Source organism: Lacerta agilis, chromosome 1, assembly GCF_009819535.1.
Source record: "Lacerta agilis isolate rLacAgi1 chromosome 1, rLacAgi1.pri, whole genome shotgun sequence".
Classification (NCBI taxonomy): domain Eukaryota; kingdom Metazoa; phylum Chordata; class Lepidosauria; order Squamata; family Lacertidae; genus Lacerta; species Lacerta agilis.
Window position 1 is genome coordinate 57,049,167 of NC_046312.1, and position 24,072 is coordinate 57,073,238.

The window sequence follows — 24,072 nt, forward strand, 5'->3', positions numbered from 1 at the left end:
AATTTATAGCCATCACAATTATACTGTAGATTTGACTAGAACACCTACTCAAAAACTGCAGGTTCAGTGCCCTAGCCTTGACTCCACTTAATGCAAAGTATTCTCACCGAGACAGATGTAATTATTTAGAGGTAAGCAGACTAAGTACTGCAATGTTTATGATGGGTTCATTTCTCAAAGTGTCAGGTGCCTGTTGACATTCTAAGTGTTTTCCTGTCCTTAACTTTGAGTTGGAAATGTGGCCAATAACAGGTTTTTGTGCAAGATTTCTAGGGCTTCCACATTCCTCCTGCAACATAAATGCCACAGTGTCTCTCTCAAGACATTTGGCAACTGTGATGTAAAGCCCTAGATAAAAACAACCAAAATGTTAGAGGAAGTTTTGCATCACTTCTCACTTAAGTGGAAAAGAACATCCATTCTCATCTTTTGATTTTATTACTAGGCAAGGCAGAAGATGCACTGGTTGACATTTATGCTGCTTCTCCCCATTTGCATAGCAGAAAAGCATAATGTTGAGATTCAGGAAACACAAATTTAACTCTTGACTCATTTTCAAAAGAACACTAGATTAGATCTGGAATATAAAGCAGTATAGATAGATTCTTCCGCTATTGATAGATTCTTCCGCTTATTGATTATTACAATTGTTACTATTTATACTACAGTCCAACCCCAGAGAACCGTTTCAAAGCATTGCAATGCCATCTTATTTAGCTTGGAATCTTGGGTCCCATATTAAATCACAGAATCATAGAGTTGCAAGGGATCCCCAAAGGTCATTTAGTTCACCCCCCCCTGCAATGCAGGAATCTCAACTAATGCAGGAAAGGGAAATTCCATAGAAGAATCTTATCTGATATCTTATATCCCTATTGCTATCTATAGCCTTTAGGCTAAAACAAACAAACAAACAAATAAAGCACTATCAATACCCATAATTTAAAATGTTACAGTAGAAAAACAAGTCTCTGTCATAAGGAGCTTGCAAGCCTTGAGATTGGTGCAAGATGCTCTTAAGGCACTATTCAGAAAGAAAGCCATCCCCAAACATGTAAATTCATGATTCATTCATGACTGACCTTTGTTTATTCTGCTACATTACCAACCCAGAATGCCACCCTGACTGTAAAAGGTCTGTTGGAGCAGTTCTCATGGAGCAAATCACTAAAAACCAATAGGAAATAGTTTCAAGTTCACATTATTAAGATAAAAGAAGATTAAGATAAAAGAAAAGTGCCAGCAAGAGTTTCAAGTTCAGGCTTATTGTTTATATGCATCAGAAGATTAAGATAAGGAAATTGCCAATAAATTGTTAAAATAAAGAGAGAGAATTATTTGGGAGTAATTATTACATAAGACAAAATCCTATACATGCCTCCCTAAAAGTAATTACTAATTGCCATTTGGTTAAATGGGTCTTACTTCCTTGTAAATCTGTCTACAGTTGTGATCTGATTTAGCAAAATGTGTGCAGTTCAATTAAGAAACATTTTGTAAATCAGATGCTCACTAGTGCAGGTGATCAAAACTGAACACATTTGACATAAATTTACATGTAAAGAAAGTTTTTCTACAGATTACTTTTTATTGATATTATTATGTCTAGCTAGCTATCTGTTTCTGAATTTAAATAGATCACCTTGCAATGCATGTGAAAATATGCAAGGTCTTCAGCTTATATCAAAAAGACATTGATGCAGATGCTAGGCAACTATTCTTGGGGAGAATGAACTTCGTTCATGACCTACAATAAAGAAATCATGTTTTGAACTCCCCACCTTCCTCACCAGAAACTGAATTTTATGAATGTAGGTGGCATAATGCCTTTCCCCTGAGACTTCACGCTTGACATATTTCCAGTTGTTAAAAATATGAATTTTGGTGGTGCATAATGCTCGCTAAAATAGGAGGCAAATGTATGGCCCCCGAAAGATTTTGATTCTAGCTCCACCAACTATACACCAGTCTCAAAGTCTCTCACCTTCCCTCCCCCACTTAGCTTTTTTGCTGCTCTGATGGCAGAGGAATGGAGCAAGGAAGATTAGTTCTGCTTTCCTCTTTGATGTCTGGCATGCTGCTACAGCTGTGTACTAGGCCCCAGGAGGACTCTGAAGGGCTTGGTGGGGGACCTCATTGGGAGCTTGAGATAATCGGGTCGTGTGCAAAATCACTGGAAACATAACAACATAACAGAAAACCCGATTGGCATTTGTTCTGGTTCAACAGAAATGGCAGGAAAGTGGTGGGCCAAAACAAAATCCTCTTGGACCTATGACTTGAAATCAATGCACAAACAGAATTGTGGCTGGACTCTGGGTCTTGTAAATGAACTTGTAATTGTTTTGTTTGTTTAGTCGTTTAGTCGTGTCCGACTCTTTGTGACCCCATGGACCAGAGCATGCCAGGCACTCCTGTCTTCCACTGCTTCCCGCAGTTTGGTCAATCTCATGTTGGTAGCTTCGAGAACACTGTCCAACCATCTTGTCCTCTGTTGTCCCCTTCTCCGTGTGCCCTCAATCTTTCCCAACATCAGGGTCTTTTCCAGGGAGTCTTCTTTTCTCATGAGGTGGCCAAAGTATTGGAGCCTCAGCTTCAGGATCTGTCTTTCCAGTGTACACTGAGGGATGATTTCCTTAAAAATGGATAGGTTTGATCTTCTTGCAGTCCATAATTCAAAAGCATCAATTCTTCGGCTATCAGCCTTCTTTATGGTCCAGCTCTCACTTCCATACATCACTACTGGGAAAACCATAGCTTTAACTATACGGACCTTTGTTGGCAAGTTGATGTCTCTGCTTTTTAAGATGCTGTCTAGGTTTGTCATTGCTTTTCTTCCAAGAAGCAGGTGTCTTTTAATTTTGTGACTGCTGTCACCATCTGCAGTGATCATGGATCCCAAGAAAGTAAAATCTCTCACTACCTCCATTTCTTCCCCTTCTATTTGCCAGGAGGTGATGGGACCAGTGGCTATGACCTTAGTTTTTTTTAATGTTGAGCTTCAGACCATATTTTTCGCTCTCCTCTTTCACCCTCATTAAAAGGTTCTTTAATTCCTCCTCACTTTCTGCCATCAAAGTTGTGTCATCAGCATATCTGAGGTTGTTGATATTTCTTCCGGCAATCTTAATTCCGGCTTGGGATTCATCCAGTCCAGCCTTTTGCATGATGAATTCTGCATATAAGTTAAATAAGCAGAACTTGTAATTAGCTGGGCTAATTTCTGAGAGGAAAGCAAATAGTTTAGCTTTTCTGAGCCCAAATTTAAACCTCATTGAAGTTCTCCCTCCCCTGTTATTAATAATTCTCCATATTCTCCATAGTTCTTAAAAGGAAACAGTTGGAGGACATTAAAAATAGCCACACAGAGAAAGTAATCACCATCTTGAAATACCATCTATCTAATAATGCATTTATTGCATGCTATGCACCACCAAACTCCAGAAACTGGACGCGTCTATTTCTAAAAAGTGAGCTCCAGTTCAGATGATAATTGATGGTAATAACTTCAACAGTCTCAAGCATCTAATTGCCTTAGTAAATCTTCTGCTCCGTTTATGTTTATTTGCATTCAGTATCAAATGAACCCCCACAAAACATCTGATTTAGCTTAAGTGGTGTAGTCTATAATATATAGTTCTAATTCACCATTTTTTTAATGGCATAAAGAAATAGGCCCAAGGGCAGATAATATATCCAAGAGACATAAAAAAATTGTCTCTATTTTATGTTGCAAGTTAGAATTCCATTTAGCATGCTTGGATCTTTAAATAAACTAATCCACCCTTGAACTTGCTTGTGCTACTTGAGAAAACCTTTAAGCTCTCTTTTAATAAATAATAATAACAATAAAAAAAATTCTAAAAAATTATACCCTGTCCATCTGGCTGGGTTTCCCCAGCCATTCCAGGTGGTTTACAGCATTTCTAAAGACATAATAATAACATCATGCGTTAAAAACCTCCCGATAACCACTATCTGGCTTATCTCAGTCTCATAATGTTGGATCATCAAGCTGAGGTCAAAATATAACCAGTTATACTTTCCTTCTACTGAAACTAAAATATATTGATTTTTCAGATCACAGGAACAGTTTCTATTTCAAATTCTCAAGCAGTATTTAAAGGTTACGGAGTGACCCTATGCATGTTCACTATACGTAAGTCACACCATGTCCAGTGGACTTACATCCAGAATATATGCATTACATTATAGCCCAATTTGTAAGACACACACACACACACACACACACACCTGTCTGGCTTACTGATCACAGCTCTCCTATTTGTATAATACTCAAAATTGTCTGGGGGGAAATTCCCAATCTTTTACAACTTTCATAACCAAATGAACAGGTTTGTCCATTGAAATTCCCATAGTAGAGAATAGGAGAGACTAAGGTAAATTGAAAGATGGCCTCAGTGGTGTTGCCTAACTTATACAAATAACCCACCAGCTTCTTGTTTCTCTAGGAACAATATAGGTAAATATTGATAAAATACAAACACAATTTCCATTCTGATCATTTATCGCCAACACCCATTTAGCTCCAACTTTAATGGAAATCAAGATATCTAGTGCACCCTTTTCATGACCTCTCTCATCGGGGCTGACAGAAGGCACTAAACATAAAGTAAACCCGTAACAATCCAACTTATTTGGTTCAGAAAGCCAGGAAAATAAGGGATTTGGTGTTATACCTAAGTTGTGCTATAGTCTTGTTATATTACTGTTGATTGGAGGAAAACTGTGGCAGCATGTTGCCAGAAGTAACCATTACCAGAAGTAACCATTACTGTTCTAAGATTGCTTGATGTAGAAAAGGAGCACTAACATTTATTTCTTCCAGAATCCTCTGCAGTAGGCTGACTCCCTCAGCTTGGAAACTTCATATCCATGACAAGAAAAAAGAAAACAAACAAACCTAAGTGATGCTAAATGTGGCAACAAAGTCCTCCCCTATAGTCCCTATTACAGTGAAGTTGCTAGCGGTGATAACATGTTCCAGCCCCTCCGCAGAGAACTTTCAAATACAATAACTAGTTCATCTGACTGCCTTAACTTATGGCCAACTTGGAGAAACAAGTGCCAAGGGAGGATGCATGACAGTATCCTGATGCATGGAGTGGCCCATCACTGAGGATAGGGGATGGTTCAAGCAAGAGGGAGGTCAGAAGTCCAAGGCAAAACAGAATCAGCACCTTGGAGAGGGACTGAGGCGTGTGTTTCAGTACCACAGTTAGTATTCTGCAGTTGAGACAAAACATACAGGTTGTCTTAGCAGTGACCTGAACCAAGTGACAGAACTTTATGGCTTGGGCTATAGAGAGGCATTGCAGTAGATAATGAGTATAAGAAAAAAGATGGACAGATGGATGAAGCCTGTCTGAAGGAGGAAACAGGCCCATCAATGTCACTCAAGCATTTTCTTCAAGGCACCAACTTCTTAAGGGGGCTGGGAAAACCTCAGCCATTTATGTTTATGCTACTTTAGAAATTGATTTACTTTCCTTTAATTAACACTACAGTCATACCTCAGGTTGCGAACGTGATCCGTGTGGGAGGCACGTTCACAATCCGCAGCGTTTGCAGCCTGAAGCGCTGCATCTGCGCACACACGTGACGTGATTCTGTGCTTCTGCACATGCATGTGACATCATTTTGTGCTTCTGTGCATGCGCAAGCACCGAAAACCAGAAGTAACCCATTCTGGTACTTCTGGGTTTGGTGCGGTCCGCAACCCGAAAACGTGCAACCCACAGCGTTTGTAACCCGAGGTATGACTGTACTTTACTTTTCACATATGCCTCAAGGTGGCTACATCACACACATTATCACCTCTCCAGAAGTCCTCAAAAGCAGCAGCTTTTTAATAAAGTCTCCTAGGGCAAGGGGATAGGACAGACCAAGTGGAATAGTTAAGCCCATGATGTCACACATAGTCAGTCTCTCCTTCTAAGTAATAGCTGAGATTTGGATAAAACAGCACACAAAACTGGTTTGTGACCCTCTGAGGACTCCTGATATGCCTCTTCCACAAGTTTTCTTTGAACATGCAATATGGCTTCTGGGCTCCAGCACAGTTGCAAATGGCACATCTGAATAGCAGATTAGCTGTGGTTTTGATTAGTGGAGAAGCTGTATATCCTTTGTTTTTCAATCCTGGCCGAAACCTAAACATCTTCTGCAGAACCGAGTCTCTGTAGTACTTTACCATGGGATCCTCCATATGTATCCTGACATGCTACATTAAAGAGAACTCGGTGTGGTGGATTATTTGAACAGGGTAACATTCTGCGGGTGGGGAGATCTACCCTCAGCTGTAACCATTTTACCATGAAGATTAATGTGGTGTCCATGGAAGCAGCCACATGTTCATTCTTGTTCCTTTGGCTCCGATGTGTCATCATGATTTGTTGCTACAGATGCTGAGAAACCAAAAGATTTCCAGTTCAACTTGGATCCTCATTCAAAAACAAGTGAAGCACTGCTATAGTGCCAGGGCCCTTTGCTCTTGTAGATCTTGGGGAAACATATTTGGCCAGGTTTTCACAGTTAGGGTGGGTAGCATGACAGCTCATTACCAGAGAATAGCCCCACCCATTTAGCAGCATGTCAGTCTACTGTGGTGCAGCCACAGCTTTTTACTTGTTTCAACACATAAGCCACCACGTGGACCTGTTTCCTTCTGTGCCACTCTCTGAAAACACCTTGCTACTCATGGGTTGGAGACAGGCTTAGAATCTTTCCTTTCAGTGTCACTGACAGAACTCTGGATTGCTCCTCTGTTTGTAGCATCCTTCAGCCTCCATAAATTATCTTGGGTTTTGTGCTACTTGATATATATTTGAACTTAAAGGTGGAATGTGTGTATGTGTATGTGTATGTGTATGCATATGTGTATGTGGTGTGGTAGTTAGAGTATTGGACTAGGACCTGGGAGTATTCTGCTTCCAATATAAAGTTCATTTAGTTTTCTGGGTTTTCTTGGGCAAAAGATTGGGGAAGCACAATACAGAGATTACTCTGAGCCCTATAATTGCAACCTGTCACACGAGAGATTAATCTGCAAGAACCATAGCTTCTAACTTGCACAACTTTGCAAGAAGTTGCATGTTCCAATCAACTTTGAAACTTATTTCTCACAGTTACTGATGGCCCATCTTTGCCAAAAAATAAAAACATATTTTCCAAAACATTGCTCTCCAGATTTCATCGTTTAGCATCTATTTTTATCCAATGCTGTACAGAAGTTATACATGAGTGACTTCAGATGTCCAAGGGTTATTAACAGTTCCTTTCACAGTCAACTCAACAGTGGATGTTCCTGTGAAATTACACAGGGCCAAGAGGGTCTTTCACATTCTAACTGAGAACCTCACTTTGAGTGATTTACAAAAGAAACTAGGTAGGACTAGGAGTCAAGATTTACTCCCATGAGACTCAAGATTTACTCCCATTGGAATCCACTGGAGTTACTCATCACGGCTAAAGTATTACTTACTTACAGGACAATCTGAAATACAGGAAGCTGGCAGAACTTACTCTGGCTAAATTAAACTAGTGTAAATTAACACTACTCCAGACTCTGTTCAGGAGTAGGGCTACTGATGACTGAGCCAAGCTAAGAAGGGCAGAGGGAAAACTAGCCTTTAAAATTGAGTTTGACTTACACTACCCTTTTTGTCAATAAAGGTTAGTGCTGGGTCACCTGGTCATGTGATCAAACTGAATGACTGAGCAGTACTATTGGAAACTGCTTTCATTTTTCACCTATCTATGAATATCTATTTTCTGGCTGTCCTCATCTCCTTATAATCTAATGACTTTTATAATGTTTTTCACATGGAGAGAGGAAGAAGGATCTAACACAGGTAAATTGTTGTTCTGAAAACTGTGTTACAAGTGCAACATTGTTGTCAGGTAAAGGAGGGCTAGTTGTGAGTAAATTTGCGAGCTTTTCTGTGGGCTCACGGAAAAGAATATGCCTTCTTGTATTTGAAAAGAAAGATAACACTAATAGAGTTTTCAGAGCATTTCTCATGAATCAACAAAACTCCTCTTTTTAATTTAGTTTTTAAACAATTGAAAAAGTTCACTTTTAACTGAGTTCAAGTCAACTTGAAAGGCTTCTTCCTTTTAATCTTAACTCGTTAAAAATTCCTATTCATTTCCTCCATCCATTCATTTCCCAAGCTGCCATTCAGGTCCATGGTCCTGAAGTCCTTTTCCAGTTGCAGACTATATGGTGAAAGCACACCACGGACATTTCATCCTAACAGTCCCCAAAGTTGTTTATACCCAAACTAAACATTTTAAACCAAATCACTCTTCTTGCTTATTTGTCCAAACCATGCTCTAGCAACTTTGGCAGGGGAGGGGGGATGTTGGGAAGAGCCTTTCGTTTGCCGACTGAAGAGAGGAGACCAGATGGATGAAGAAAACTCTGGTGCAACCTAGTTGTCTAGATTCAGTCCATTGGTCCTGCTATGGGTAATAATCTGGGGGGAAGGGTGGGAATAGATTTCTTCACTGAAGGCACCTATACCGTATATTACTTAAGAACACATCTCACTGATTTCAGCGAGGCTTATTCCTGAGTGAGAGGGTGGGAGACAGTAGCCCTAGTTACCATAATGCAAGCCTATCCACATATGTCATTTTGTTGGATGGGATTCAAACTAACTAGTCCCACTAGTGGAAGCCCATGCAAGGACCTTTGCTATTGCCAGGGGGCTCACCCCCTCTTCCCCCTACCACACAAAATATATTGTGATGGGGTTCAGATTGCTCCTTGAACAGTGCACAGTGGGAGTTGAGGGGGGATCATTCTATCTGGCAAGTTGAACAATTTGCACTGATGGAACAATTGCCACATATGCTGAATTATTCCCTTTATGGCTATATATACACCCATAAATACACACTATATCATATATCTATCTATCTATCTATCTATCTATCTATCTATCTATCTATCTATCTATCTATCTATCTATCATCTATGTATCTATCTAATCTATATATATATATCTATCCATCTATCTACCAACTATCTAGATACAGATACAGTATATAGTGTGTGTGTGTGTGTGTGTGTGTGTGTGTGTGTGTGTGTGTGTGTGTGTAATTTATATTTCAATAACTTTATGATGTTTTATTTGTACTTAAAGTCTGTTGAGTTTATCAGTATTTTCTTATGGGTGTTTTACATTATTTTATATAAATCATTTAGAGGGTTGGTACAGTGGTACCTCTGGTTACAAACTTAATTTGTTCTGGAGGTCCGTTCTTAACCTGAAACTGTTCTTAACCTGAGGTACCACTTTAGCTAACGGGACCTGCCACTGCCGCTGCGCTGCTGGCACACAATTTCTGTTCTCATCCTGAGGTAAAGTTCTTAACCTGAGGTACTACTTCCGGGTTAGCTGAGTCTGTAACCCAAAGTGTTTGTAACCCAAGGTACCAGTGTGTGTGTGTGTGTGTGTGTGTGTGTGTGTATGATCAATGCTTACATCTTGTTAAAAAAGAAATAAATAAGTGAAATACCTAAATTCTCAATATGGTGTCAGAATAGGTGTCACTGACAGATTTCAAGATGCAAGGACACTTTGGGTTCATATGGTCTGATCTTTGTACCTTTTTACGTATTCGTTAAGACCTTCAGTGAGTGAGACTGAACACTCTGATTTGGAATGTGCTATTCTTGAGGGCAAGGTTAATTATTTTTAATTGTTATTGTGAAGTATTGCTGAAAACCCCAGTCGGACCGAGTATCCCCTGACCATTGTTTTCTTTCCAAACAGTGTGCTAGGCCTCATGAGAATATTGGAGCCTTTGGAGAGACATGTAATTATTGGTAGCCCCACTCTGAGAACACAGGAGTGGACCTGGCAGTCATCAGGGAGCTATCATTGCCTGTGCCACCAGCACTGAGGAGACCACCAGGGCGGTGTAGATAAACATGGCAGGAGTCAGGAGGGATTTCTGGATGCAGGGCCGAGAGGAGGGCTGTGATATATCTTATTTATCTTGAAATCGGGACTGAGCTTTCGTACCGGCTGCTACTGATTGCGGAAGTAAGCTAAAGAGATAAGGTTACAATTCAATTAAAGATTGCCTTTAGATATTTAGAACACACATGTCTGTAAGAAGGTGAAGGAAACACTCATTGCTCAGGGTTGTCAAATTCGCTGGAAATAGATGGATTCCAGTTCTAATCCTAGCCTGTGGGCTCCGTGTATGTGTTTCCATGCGCGCGTGCAAACAGAATTTACTTGTTTGGCTGTCATTGTTTCACTCCATTTAGCTTAGGCTGGAGACAGTTCCTGGTTCTGAGAGCTGCAAGTGGCTGTAAACAGAGCTTTCGCTTCCCAAGGTGTATAAATGCATTTATCGCGTCTTGTACCATCTTTATCGTCAGGGAAAGCTGCTGAGTATACACAGCAGAAATCCATCTTTCATACTTAACCAGCCTTATATGGTTTTCAGACACCACCAAATTACAAAACTCAGTCCAAGGAAATGCATACTTAATCCAGGCAAGATAGGAGAAGTCTTGGTTGGTGGGAAATCCAACCTGAAATAAGTTACTCGGTTTGTTCTGGATGGGGGAAACCAGATGTGCAGTCTGGGAGCACATGGTAGCAAAGCAATGGGAACCAGAACCACAAAATTCCATTAAAACTCCATCCCTACTTTAGATTATCCACCTTGTTGCTGGTGGTGAATTTGAGTCCTGTGCCTGTGCTGACACTTCCCTGTTCCCAGATGAGTCCAGTTGTTGCGTCACAATTTAAATAGACATACTGTATCTGACTCTTTTTCTGACATCAAATGCACAAAAAGATACCACTGGCTCTAAGCTTTCCAGTTCTCCCACTTAGGATAGAAGATCTCTTTTGACCTAATCTTCTGATTTATTTTGGATCAAGACCAGGTCTCTGAAATGATGTTTCCTTAAGTGCTGGTATTGTCAGTTAAGATAAATTGCCCCCAAACTTAGATAAGCTTGGTAAATCAAAATAAAACGTTTTTAAACACAGCTCCTCTGAAAGATCTGTAAGCAAATTGCATAGCTTACTGTTAGTTACTATGCAGTGCAAATCTGAAGTCAGGCAAGATGAACTTTCAAGATTTGACCCATCTGGCTTTTCATATTTAGAAATACTTTTCAGTTAACTAGTATGTAGCTTTTTCATCAAGCTGATTGATAATAAAAGCTAAGCAAGCAATTTCTAGAACAGAAAAAAACTGCTAAGTGAACAATATTCTTCATCCACAACTGATCCTTAAATCGTAGCGATATGCAGGATCTTAAATGCTTCGGTAGAAAAAAAGGATTTGAACCATTGTAAATGTTCTCTTTATTTCCATTATGGGTACAAGGAATTGGGGAAAAAACCCTGCAGGATTAGGGGGAAGTTCTCCCTCATTAGGATTTTTGAAAACAGGAAAGTTTATAGGTTCACCTTTGGCTCACATATGGGAATATTGCTAATAGCTGGAAGAATCTTGCTGATCTGTCTTTAATACCAGCCTAGATTGTGATTAGGCCATGCAGGACACATTAGTGATTTGCCAATGCAGTCTGTGAGTCAAATGTTACGGTTGATTGTTTAATCTGCATGTTGTATTGTAATAAAATAAAATATGTGCCCAGTGAGAATTCTTAACATAGCCATGTGTTACAATTCATAAATCGAACTGCAAATGGCAACCCTGTGAATTTTGACAATGGCCTCATTCTGGAAGCAAGCAGCTGTACAACCAGTGGATTGACCACCTCATTTTTCTAGGGCAAGGGCTCATTGGGAATAGGTATTGACATTCCAGTTTTAAAATGCTTTTTTAGTTCCTGTCTATCTTATAGTTCTAAAGCAGGGAGGACGGAGAAATGTGTTTGGTTCACTTTTTAATGTGAACCTACCTAATTCACGTTTCCCAAACCAATATGCAAAAATAAATGCAGCTGTCCTTCAAAAGTCATATTTCTCCAGATTTTGCAATGCAGATATCCAACAAGAAAAAAATAGAGCTCTCTCTCTCTCTCTCTCTCTCTCTCTCTCTCACACACACACACACACACACACGGGAAAAGTTCATACAAAAATTGCATTTTATTAGCAGAAAATAGGCTTCTTAGGGGAAACTACAAACAATAATATGTCAATCTGGAGATATTTTCTTGTTGAGTTCTTTTTAATCACACAGTGCTGCAGAAATGAGGCAAACAATTTGAAAAATGAAAAACTGAGAAAAATGGAAAATCATAGATTCATCTGTTCCTACTGTAAAGTCCTAGTAAAAGGCAGTGTGTGTTGAATAAACAGCAATAGACCAGGGAATTTCTGGTTGATAGGAGATTAAATCTGCAATATGAAATGCACTCCCTAGGAAGTAAGCCCCGCTGAACACAGCTCGACTTACTTCTGAATTAAACATGCATAAGATGGCATGGTACAGTCTCAGCATGTTTATTGAGAGGTAAGTCACATTGGGACTTACTCCCTGTTGCAAGTGTTCCTGGTATTACATCAGGACTGATTATTCCTTACTGCTGTTGTTATGCGTAGAGACACCTAAAAGGCAATGTTAGACTTCAGCCTCAGTAAAGAGTAATATTGACCATATGTGTGATTCTGTTGCTGTTCTTTGATAACTTCTCAGGACATGTGCATTTACAGCAGTAGAGCATTTCATGGGGCTCCCTCATCCCTAGAAGACACATTATATCACACACACTAAGCTGAGCTAGTGTGGAGCAATAGTGGCATTGCATCCAGAGCCCTGGCAACGTGCCTGGGCCCCAGGAGTCTAAAAGCTGCTTAGATGCAAGAAGTAGAGTTGGCCAACTCACTTCTCCAGCTGTCCTTCAATAGCCTTTTTCTGGGGAGGCTGGTTCAGAAGTATATGTGAAAAAGATGATAAAATCAGGGTATGTGATGTAGGGCAATACCATAATTCCTTTATCTATTCCAAGGTATTAAAAATTGGTAGGCCATGCTTGATAGCTTTGCTTTTAATAAGAATAGGTCCAGATTGGCTATGAAAAATTATTCTAGGAAGGCTATAGAGGGTGGATGGAGCTTACCACACTCAACTCTGTATTATGATGCCTTCCAACTCAACAGCTTGAGCTTTATTAAAGGTAAAGGAAAAGGGACCCCTGACCGCTAGGTCCAGTCGCGGATGACTCTGGAGTTGTGGTGGTCATCTCGCTTTACTGGCCAAGGGAGCTGGCGTACAGCTTCCGGGTCATGTGGCCAGCATGACTAAGCCACTTCTGGTGAACCAGAGCAGCGCACGGAAACGCCGTTTACCTTCCAGCCGGAGCGGTACCTATTTATCTACTTGCACTTTGACGTGCTTTCGAACTGCTAGGTTGGCAGGAGTGAGCTTTATTACCGCAAGGCAAATAAAAAATGGATCGACCTAGAAGATGAAATGATTCCAGACACAAACATTTGGACACTGGATAAATCCATTTATTGAATTGTCTTGAAATATGTTTAAAACAATACACAATCTGTTATGTATTCGGTGGTCTGTGTTTGTCTGAGCTTGAGTCTGGACTAAGGATTCTGAACCCCTGTGTTCTGAGTTGATACATGATATCAAATCACAGAACATTTCAGGATTTGGGCCTCTGCCATTGGCCCTTAAAGTCTGAGTCATGATTCGCAGCTTGGAAGTTCGCAGCTTGGAAGTTGGCAGTGGGAGTGGCCCGTGCCTTCAGAAATGTATATAAGCAGTTGCTTTGCCCCTGTTATCCAGTTCTGTTAGTTTAATAAAGGTTCTTGCTGTTATCACTGTGTCTTGCCTCATGGGAACCTACCTACACTTCACAATCCATACACATTAAGCATGCCACAAATTTGGAAAAGATGGCAGCATCACCTTGGTCCATTGACACCTTGGTCCATTGATCCCATTTGGCTCGCACCCCCCAGATCCAAGATCCAGCTCTGTACAATGCTATCCTTTCATGAGAGAAAAAAACACCTATTTAGACTCAATCTTTTTACATTAACAATAAACCAATATCTAAAGAACAATTCAAAATTAATACAGGAAATCAGGTATAGTCCTTGCTGCAAGAAACAGAGTTTTCTCATCTATTAGCAGGTAAAGCATTGGCAACACAAGCCACCAGACCCCTAATCAAATTTAAATTAATCATCTGAAGTAGAGGACATAGAGATAGAAGTCTGGTCTCTGTTATATACCAAGAACTTCTAGACTTAACCACAGGACCACTAAATAGTCTTAAGAATGTCTAGGGAAAAGACCTCAACATTAAAACATAATATTCTATATGGAACAGAATATGGTTACATAAGCTTCTGAAGTCTGCATACATACATACATACATACATACATACATGAGAACTCTGTAAAAGTAATTCATAAGTGGCCCTGCACTCAATTCAAATTTTGTATATCAATTCTCATTCATCTCAATATTGCTGGAGGGAATATGGACAGAAAGGTACATTTCTTTACCTTGGATGGAAATGTCCATGGGTCTCTCATTCATATATATATATTCCTGCAAAGGAATTATTAACTTGGTTCTTATGACTTATCCCTTCAATCACAGTACAATCACCATTGCAATCACTGAGAAGATAACTCATAAACTTCCCATCAGGAAAGGCAAAGAACCACTGGAACATTTCTGTGCTACCTAGTGGATCTTCATTTCTTATGTTTCCAAAAACAACCTACCTCACCCAGGATGCCTCACCCACGCCAAAGAGGTCTTTCCAATTAAAAGGACAGATAAAATTCTTACTTAGCTTATAACATATACATGTCAGTACTAGTATCTAAGTTCTACATGCCTACCCACCTGGAATTTCATTCATTTGTTGACCAAAGGCTGATGCTTCAGTTGCAATAATGCACACACACTGCTTATTTCAAAGCAGCTAAAGGTTGGATTGATAATTCCATTTTTTACAGAAAGAGCTACCTTGCCCCACTTAATTATTCTCTTTTTAATAAATAAAAACTTCCTGTGCAATTATTTTTAAGAGGAGCATGAGGCTTTTTTCCTGTTCCTCTTGCCATCCAAATAACCTTTAGTTCTTGGAACTGGAACTGACTTGCGTGGGTGTAGTTTGGTATGAGAATGGAAAGCTATCATAATTACCAAACACACCTATATTGCTTTAAGTGGAAATAAAGGGATAGGAAAAGCAAATCCTGGTGTAAATAGCACACTTCCTTGAATACATAAGTGAGGTAGGGCTGAAATTACTGGGGGTTTGTTCCTTATTTCAATTTAAAAACAAACAGTAATAAATAAGAACATCAAAGCCTTCCAGTGGGTGCGATACAAAGGTGTACACATAAGGATTAAAGACAATTATAACTTATGAGTAGCAAAATATCCACAGAACAAAGGGAAAGGAACCAAAGGGAAAATGGGAGAGTTGAGACTAGATTTTAACTCAATAATACAGATTGATTCCCCCCCCCCACTAGATCTTGTTCTCAGGTGGATTTCAGACCCATGAGGTGTGGAAACACAGCATTCAAAAGTAGCACTCAGAGTTGAGATATTAGACCATGGGTAGGCAAACTAAGGCCCGTGGGCCAGATCCGGCCCAATCGCCTTCTAAATTCAGCCCGGAGATGGTCCGGGAATCAGTGTGTTTTTACATGAGTAGAATGTGTGCTTTTATTTAAAATGCCTCTCTGGGTTGTTTGTGGGGCAAAGGAATTTGTTCATTCCACCCCCCCCCCCCCCAAAAAAAATAGTCTGGGCCTCCCACAAGGTCTGAGGGACAGTGGACGGCCCCCTGCTGAAAAAGTTTGTTGACCCCTGTATTATACCTTTAAAAAGGGTTAACGGAAGCAAGAGGACAGAATCAAAGGATGACAATAGCCTGGAGCCATGCAGATGTGCCTCGGGAGTTAAAATAAAGTGTCTAGTTGGATAAATCCATAGCCAATTGAGTCTGGCTCCCCTTAATTTTTCAGTCTTTTGCAGCATAGTAAAGAGTTGAGCACCTTTCAGTACCAGAGCCAAGGTGCTGTTATCTTTGGGGTTTGTTGTTTGCAGATATCACCCCTGCTTTGCAACGAGCAGTTTAAAAGTTGCAGAAAAGGAGTGGGAATCTATTTCCTTGAATGAGCTAAGCCATTGTATCTCTAGTAATCTGAGAGAAAAGCATTGCAAATGATTTCACCAACGATTTCTCACTCCTGGTCAAGTAAGTAAATGAAAGAGATGTAGTCCAGAAATGTGCTGGTGGTGTTTGAAACCTAATGGAAAAAAATATACATATACAGTGAAGTTGTAAAAAAAAACACCAGGTTTGGGGAAGAAAGCAAATGCAATTTTCAGAAAGAGATTGTCATGTTCACCATTGTTGCTAATGGTGAGGCGTTTTTCAGCTGTTTAGGAAACAATCTTATACCAACTTACCTGAAATAAATCTAGCTGAATTCAAAGGTACTTGCTTCTGAGCAGACATGTATGGGAATGTACTATAAGATGATTACTCAAAATTATTAAGAATAATTAATTAATTAATTAATTGTGGCAAGAACAGATATACCATACTTAGTGAGTCTATGGCGTATGGCACAGCAGCTGAAATGGTTTTGGAACAACTTATGTGTGACAAAACACATTTGGTTAGGTTTAGAGAGGACTGAGAATACACTTAGGAATTTCTATTAAACTGGAAGGTTTCTATGCTGTTGGAATTATCATTTTATCCACATACCTCAAAGACTTTTGATGGGGGAAAGTCTTTCAAAGTTCTCTGACAGTAAAACAACTCTCTTTAAGGATTACAAAGACCTGAGGACTTTACCTAATATTGGATAAGCTTTATTTTAATTTTTATAGGATAAACTCTTCGTATTAGATTCATTTAGTAGACATGTCATGTTACAAATGGTGTTACATTCTAGTATATGGTTAGTGAATCTTCCTAGCATTTTTTTTAAACGTTGCAGACATTTAAGGCATATGGAAGGCACAGACATATTTTCCCTGTGATACAACTGGACCAAATAACTTTGAGCACAAGTAACTTGTAGGCTGGGCACTGGGGATGAAAGGAACCGCTGGATGGCACCTTCATTGCTTTCCAGTGCTGGTGCAATGTAGAAATGTGCATGTGTGTTTGGAAAAGTAATTTGGAATAAGTCACCAAGGCAGATATTAACCACTGTTGTCCATCCAATTCATCCTTTTATGAGAGAAGATTCAATGCCACTTTCAAATCTAAGTTGGCAGCAGTGTACATACAGTGGTACCTCGGGTTAAGAACTTAATTCGTTCCAGGGGTCTGTTCTTAACCTGAAACTGTTCTTAACCTAAGGTACCACTTTAGCTAATGGAGCCTCCCACTGCCGCCACGCCGCTGCTGTGCGATTTCTGTTCTCATCCTGAAGCAAAGTTCTTAACCCGAGGTACTATTTCTGGGTTAGCGGAGTCTGTAACCTGAAGCGTCTGTAACCTGAAGTGTCTGTAACCCGAGGTACCACTGTGTGTGTGTGTGTGTACACATACATACATACATACAGTGGATGCTCAGGTTGCGAACGTGATTCATGCGGGAGGCACATTCACAACCCACAGTGTTCGCAACCCGCAGCGCTGCTTCTGCACACGCGCAGGTCGCGATTCGGTGCTTCTGCGCATGTGCGAAGCACGACTAAGTGCTTCTGTGCATGCACGAGCACCGAAACACGGAAGTATCCCGTTCCGGTACTTCCGGGTCCAGCGCAAGCACAACCCCCCAAAAAGTAACCCACAACGTTTGCAACATGAGGTATGAGAGAAGAGAAGGTTAAGGGGTGATATGACAGCCATGTTCAAATATATAAAAGGATGTCATATAGAGGAGGAAGAAAGGTTGTTTTCTGCTGCTCCAGAGAAGCGGACACGGAGCAATGGATTCAAACTACAAGAAAGAAGATTCCACCTAAACATTAGTAAGAACTTCCTGACAGTAAGAGCTGTTCAACAGTGGAATTTGCTGCCAAGGAGTGTGGTGGAGTCTCCTTCTTTGGAGGTCTTTAAGCGGAGGCTTGACAGGCATCTGTCAGGAATGCTTTGATGGTGTTTCCTGCTTGGCAGGGGGTTGGACTGGATGGCCCTTGTGGTCTCTTCTAACTCTATGATTCTATGATTCTATGACTGTGTGTGTGTGTGTGTATAATTCAGCTTAATTATTTATTAAATTTATATGCTGCCCTTTATTCACAGTTCACAGGACAGTTTACAGTATAAAAACATAAAATACATAACACACACACACACACACACACACACATTATCTTGAGATCCTAAAAAACTGACTGACAAGTCAACACGTAAATGTCTTCAGGGCAGACAAACTACAAGTACCTGCAAGGTAACCTTAGTCATACTGTAAACTTCAGCAATAATTGAAGGTGCGGCTTTTTCTAAGCAAAAGAATGTTATATACATTTTGTAAATGCTCATTAATAAACAGGAATGAATGGGACTAAGCCACCTATCTGCTATGTGCTCATTTGCAGAACTGTTGCTTGGCACTGAGAGACCCCTTTGCTTCATCGCAAAGAACACCAAGTTTTCTGCCCTACAATCCTGACATTCCTGATGATTCAAGGAAAGGCAGTTTGGTCTGGAAAGAATCAGTTCACTTGTGCTGGAGCTATTAGTTGCCCTATCAACACAGCTAAGGAGGCTAAACCGAAGCTGGAAATTCCTATTTTTACCTTCTTTATTTGGAGAGTTATCAAACATTTTTATATATTTAGCATCAAAGCATTGTTCAAAAGAATGGGCAATCTTTTTGGCTCACACAGTAAAAGTGCATTGAGGGAGGATGTTCAGAGGATTGAAGAGGATGTTCTGAAAGGGGGGGGGGGAGGAACCCTCATCTTTTATTCCAATCCAGCTCCGTAGACGAATAGTATCTATGTTATTTCATCAAGCATGTGGGTGACTATAATTGTGCAGAACACATGTTTCATACAAACGGCTGTTCCATAATAAGAGTTCCTTTGGAATCAATCTGATTTTTCTCTTCTGCATACCACAGGTTTTGTTTTGTTTTGTTTTTACTACTATCCAATGTGTTTGAGAAATGCAACATCCAAAGCTATTTTGACTATTATTCCTAGGTGGTTCCGCAACCATACTTGATTCTGTTCTTATTTTGCTTCTATTGTTGGAAGGTCTGCCTCGTCTCATTGGGAATTCTTGATCCGACCAAAATCAAACCTGATTAATAAGACTTTAACTGCATCAATAAATCGTTAAAATGTTCCCAGACACTTCACATGCAAAGAAAGGAAACAACTTTCTCTGGTGGGATTTCCTTGGATACAGATGAGGATTCCTGCAGAGCAGTAGGAGTGACCTCCCCCCTTACTGCTATAGTTGCAGAAACCCTGATCCACCAATGGCATGTGGGCAGTGGTACAAAATCTAACATGGGGTGGAATGGTAGAGGAATTTTCTGCAAAGAAGAAGAAAGTTTCCCCAATTGCAACCAACTTAAGAGGTATTGTATAAATGAAAGGATAGGTAGAAAGTGCCTCTGGTCTACTCAATTTCACTCCTAAGGGATAAAAAGTGGGGCTGTAATATTTAGTCAGCTGGCTACATTAAGTAAAAAACCTTGTGATTGATTATAAAGCTGTTTACAATGAAGTAAGGCTTTTTTTTAAAGAAACTTTAAATTCAGGAACTTTAAACAATGCAAACAATGGGTGGCAAGCGCTATGTTTGAAGGAGTGCTCTTTCACAGCACAGATTGGTGTCTGAAGTGATACTTGCTACAGCACTGAGGTGCAAGTACCTGGATATAAACCTATCAGAGTGGCCACAGGCAGTGCTTTTTTCTATAAAAAAATGTTTAGGGGTACTCTCATTTTGACTCAAGAAAACCACCATTTTATAGATCAAATTGGGAAAAATAAATACAGTAAATGGACAAAAGCACAAAGTTTCACAAAATGTTTGTGCATCCCCCTGTGTCCCCCAGAAAAAAAGTACTGGTTACAGGCAACTAATCTACCATGCTTATTATTTCCACCCATTTAACTGATTACTTGTTACTACTTGGCAGAAAGATATAGATGAAGTTGTTGGGGGCTAGCTAGTTGTCTGCATGGGCCCTCGGTCACTGTCTAAATTAGGCGAAGCCTTCTATCTTCGCTACAGAAATAGGCACACTCCAACATAAACCATTGGAATAATTTCAAAATCCCCATCAATTAGGAGCTCGGATGCACATCATAGGTGGAAAAAGGTCTGAAATGCAAGAAATAAAGGAAAAGAAAGACACTACTAGTTAAAATGACAATGAACTCATGGCTTAGATTTTTATAACATTCTGGCTGTCAGATTCAGGCTTGACCTAAAAGATTTAGTAACATCTGCAACGCTTAATCCATGCTTCTGTGGAAATGGAATACAATTACAATCTTGCCTCATTTCTTCCATTTCAACAGCTTTATGTGTATTTAAATTTCGAGAAAGAATCAGAGCAAACCTCATAAAAAAATATAAAAAGTGAAATCTTTAAAACCGTCTCCTGGACAGCCCCTGTAGTCTGTGGCAAAGCTAACCCATTGTAAATTAAACTCCATTTACTAACATGCAGTGCTAATTTGATTACCCCAGATAAAGCTCTTATTGCAACCCTTTGGCACTTACTGTAGTGTGAAACTAGATAGATAATTTGCTAAGAAAAAAAGTGCAAGCTTGCTTTGGCACCTTCCATTGGTTTTGTGCTTTTGCATTTGAGCGAGACTTGCAGCATAAATTGGACACAATTAGCAGCACATTTTTAAAAATACAGCTCAGTTCTGGTGCTAATTTGTCTTTGCAATAACACCAATTTCCCTTTTATTTACACTCAGTAAGCGTACAGAGGCTAACAGTGAAGAAAGCTTTCGACAATCCTCACTTGTATAGCGTAAAGCAAAGAACTCATTGTGTGCTATGTGAAATGAATTGGGTATCTCAGTCTCCTTTCCAATGAACATGTGTCCAAATCACAGAATCTACCACCACAGTTGGCAATAATTGGCGGGTTCATCAGAGTGGCCAAGAAATGAATGGACCATGGATACCAAGCTAACATTTTACCCTACAGGTGGTCCTTTCAGATCAAGATTGAGGTAGACAGGAGAAATCTGCTGGGGTGATACCTGTTAACACAGAACTTTAATAAGCAATGAATATGCATCATTAAAGTTCATATAAATAAAATTGTGGAACATGAAAATATTGCCAGCTTACCCATCTCAGATATGGTCAAATAGACAGTTATTCCTTATATTCAGAATCAGTATTCCATTATGCTCAAATGTGATGAAACAGCTATTTGAATTCTCGTATCTAAAAGGTAGACAGTGCACAACATCCTCTGCTGTTTATGATGGCAGTGTTCCCCTTGCGCCAGTTTTGAATCAACTTTGCAGGTCATTCTCAATTGTTTGACATCAAACTTTTCAGAAATATTGTGGCAAAAAATATAGAGAGAGTTTTGTATTGCTTTAAAAAAATATTTTAATGGTTTGTGTGATGATGAAACAATTCAGATCAGTTTCCCCCCAACAATGTTGCCCTCCAGAAGTTTTATTTAAACCAACTCTCATCATCTCTGACCATTAGCTGGAGCTGATGGGAGCTGGAGAAGGCAAGATGGCTGGGAGAAGGCTGATTTAGGAAGTGCAGTCAAATATTTCAGCTTAACCAAAATGAAGGGGATAGGCGCCAGAGCCCAGGTCTACAACTAGAGCAAAACTTGTGAGTGAATCTAAATGGAACAGAGGCAGCATAACGCTGAAACTCAGTTCCTGGAGGAGCAGTAAAAGAGGGGTGTTATTTTTATGTCCTGCTGGTGGGCTTCCTAGAAACATATGGCTGGTCACTGTGGAAAACAAGATATTAGGTTAGCTGGGCCTTTGGACTGATCCAAAGACTGTGTCCTCACAATACTGTGTGCAAATTCCTCAGATTAGGCTGTTAGTGTCCTGCCTCACCAACCACATGGAAAAAAACAGTTGAACTTGTTACCAGGCTTAATTTTTTTAAATAAGTGGTGTGATCAAGGAGCATAATTTTATGATACCTTTCAAATGTTAAGATTGATTTGAATTCACCAAAACCTACAGTGTAATCCTGTGCATATCTGCTCAGAAGTTAGCCCAATGAGTTCAATGGAGATTAGTCCAAGCTAAGGGGGTATATAGGATTGCAGCCTAAGTAAGACTCTTAAGGCTCACATTAACTGAATTAGATCTGCATGGGTAGGAAAATTAACTCGAGGAATTCTTTTTATGTACACACAAACTGTTACCATTCATATTTACAGATCAAATAAGGAGGAAAAAGGTTGCACAGAGTACAAAATTAGTGGAAATATTTTTTTATTACAAAAACAAGCTGTAGCACCAATACCGAGGGGCATCGTGAATAGAGTATTGAACATGCATAATTTTGCAATATCATTATTGTCACTGAAAGCAAAGTCACTTCTATGTTCCACAGGCAGAGGCATACCGTCACTAATCCGGGAAGTTCTAATCGCTTCCTGAGAAGGGAGAAGAATTAATGAGAGAAACCCAATGAATAGTAGCAGGATGGCCTAGAACAAAGGCCATTTAGAGTGAATAGCAACTATGTGCAAAGCTTATTGGACTATAGCACCATCTCCCAAAGAAAGAATTGGAAGTCTCATCTGGTTATATCAAATTAGACTATTGCGAGAACAATTTTATATTCTCATGGAAATGATTTGGAGAATCAGTATTGCTCCAGTTTGTACCATCTGTAAATATAGTTTCTCAATATAAGGCAATGTAAGAAGCATTCAGCTGCACTGAAAAAGTACAGCACTTTGTTTTAAAAATAAATATTGGAGCACACAGTCTCAAGATACACTGACATTATTACAATTTTATTTTATTCATAGAATGTGGGCCATGCTGTAACAATCTAGCCAGGTTGTAGAGGAACTCCTCAAACTGTCTCTATGCAGAGTGACTCTGGTCAGAAAAAAAAACCAGGCTCCTCTCAAAACTTATTTGGAGACTGATTATTTTCAGTTTAAATATTGATAAAAGAGTTTTTATTGTAACTCCCCAACTCCTCTAGCATTGCTTCTAAAAATTGTCCAGTAACCAACCACTACACAGCACTGTGCATATGCGTAATACAGTCACACAACCACAAGCATGCAAATTGGCCACAAAACCACTGGGAGGGGAAGGGCTTGCTTTGAAGGAGGCCTTACTCACCCTGTTCCAGCATCATAGTATGCTATGTACTTTGCTTGTTAAGTATTAGTATTATTAGTCATGATAATATAAAAGTATGAAGAGTGAGCTGTGGCAATGCAGCCAAGCATTGTGCAACCAACCCTTGATCGACCTAATGCTGCTGCAAAACGAGCATGAAAATTTAAGAACTGGAGACCAAAACAAATACTGCCTTGGAAAGCAGAATCTGCTTCTAAGGTGAGTGACGTGCTAAAGTAGTCAAAGCAGAAGTGGTCCAGTTTTGTGCTTTTCTAACTGCCACTAAGGCCCACCGCTGCAATTTGCCAAGTTGATTTCTCACGAAATGAATGATAAAGTTTAGTATCCACTCACAGCCGCCTGCGCCTCTCTGTGCCTTCCATTAATTCTCATCTGTCCTTTTTCAAAACTATCTTGGCTCTGAAGACTGAGACATGCAGTGTAGTTTGAGATTTGCTTGCTGCCAACGATAGTTTTGCATTATGCTATCTGACATTTGTACACACAAACATACACACACACACATATTAGGGCTATTTCTAAATGATAATGAATACTGGAGAGCTGCTGCTAACCAGTGTAAATTTTGTGTCACGTGGGCCAATGGCATGACTGAGTATAAGACAGCTTCCTATAGTCCTATGTTTTTGATAATCTACTATGGATACAGAATGTCCTTGCATCTTGCTCTGTTACCACTGAGGAACGCTTCTGTCCTTTTCCTTGGCACTGTCTTCCTCCCATATGATGTTGCCCATGCACTGAGGTCTGCAGGTGGAAGCCTTTCATTGGAAGCTACCC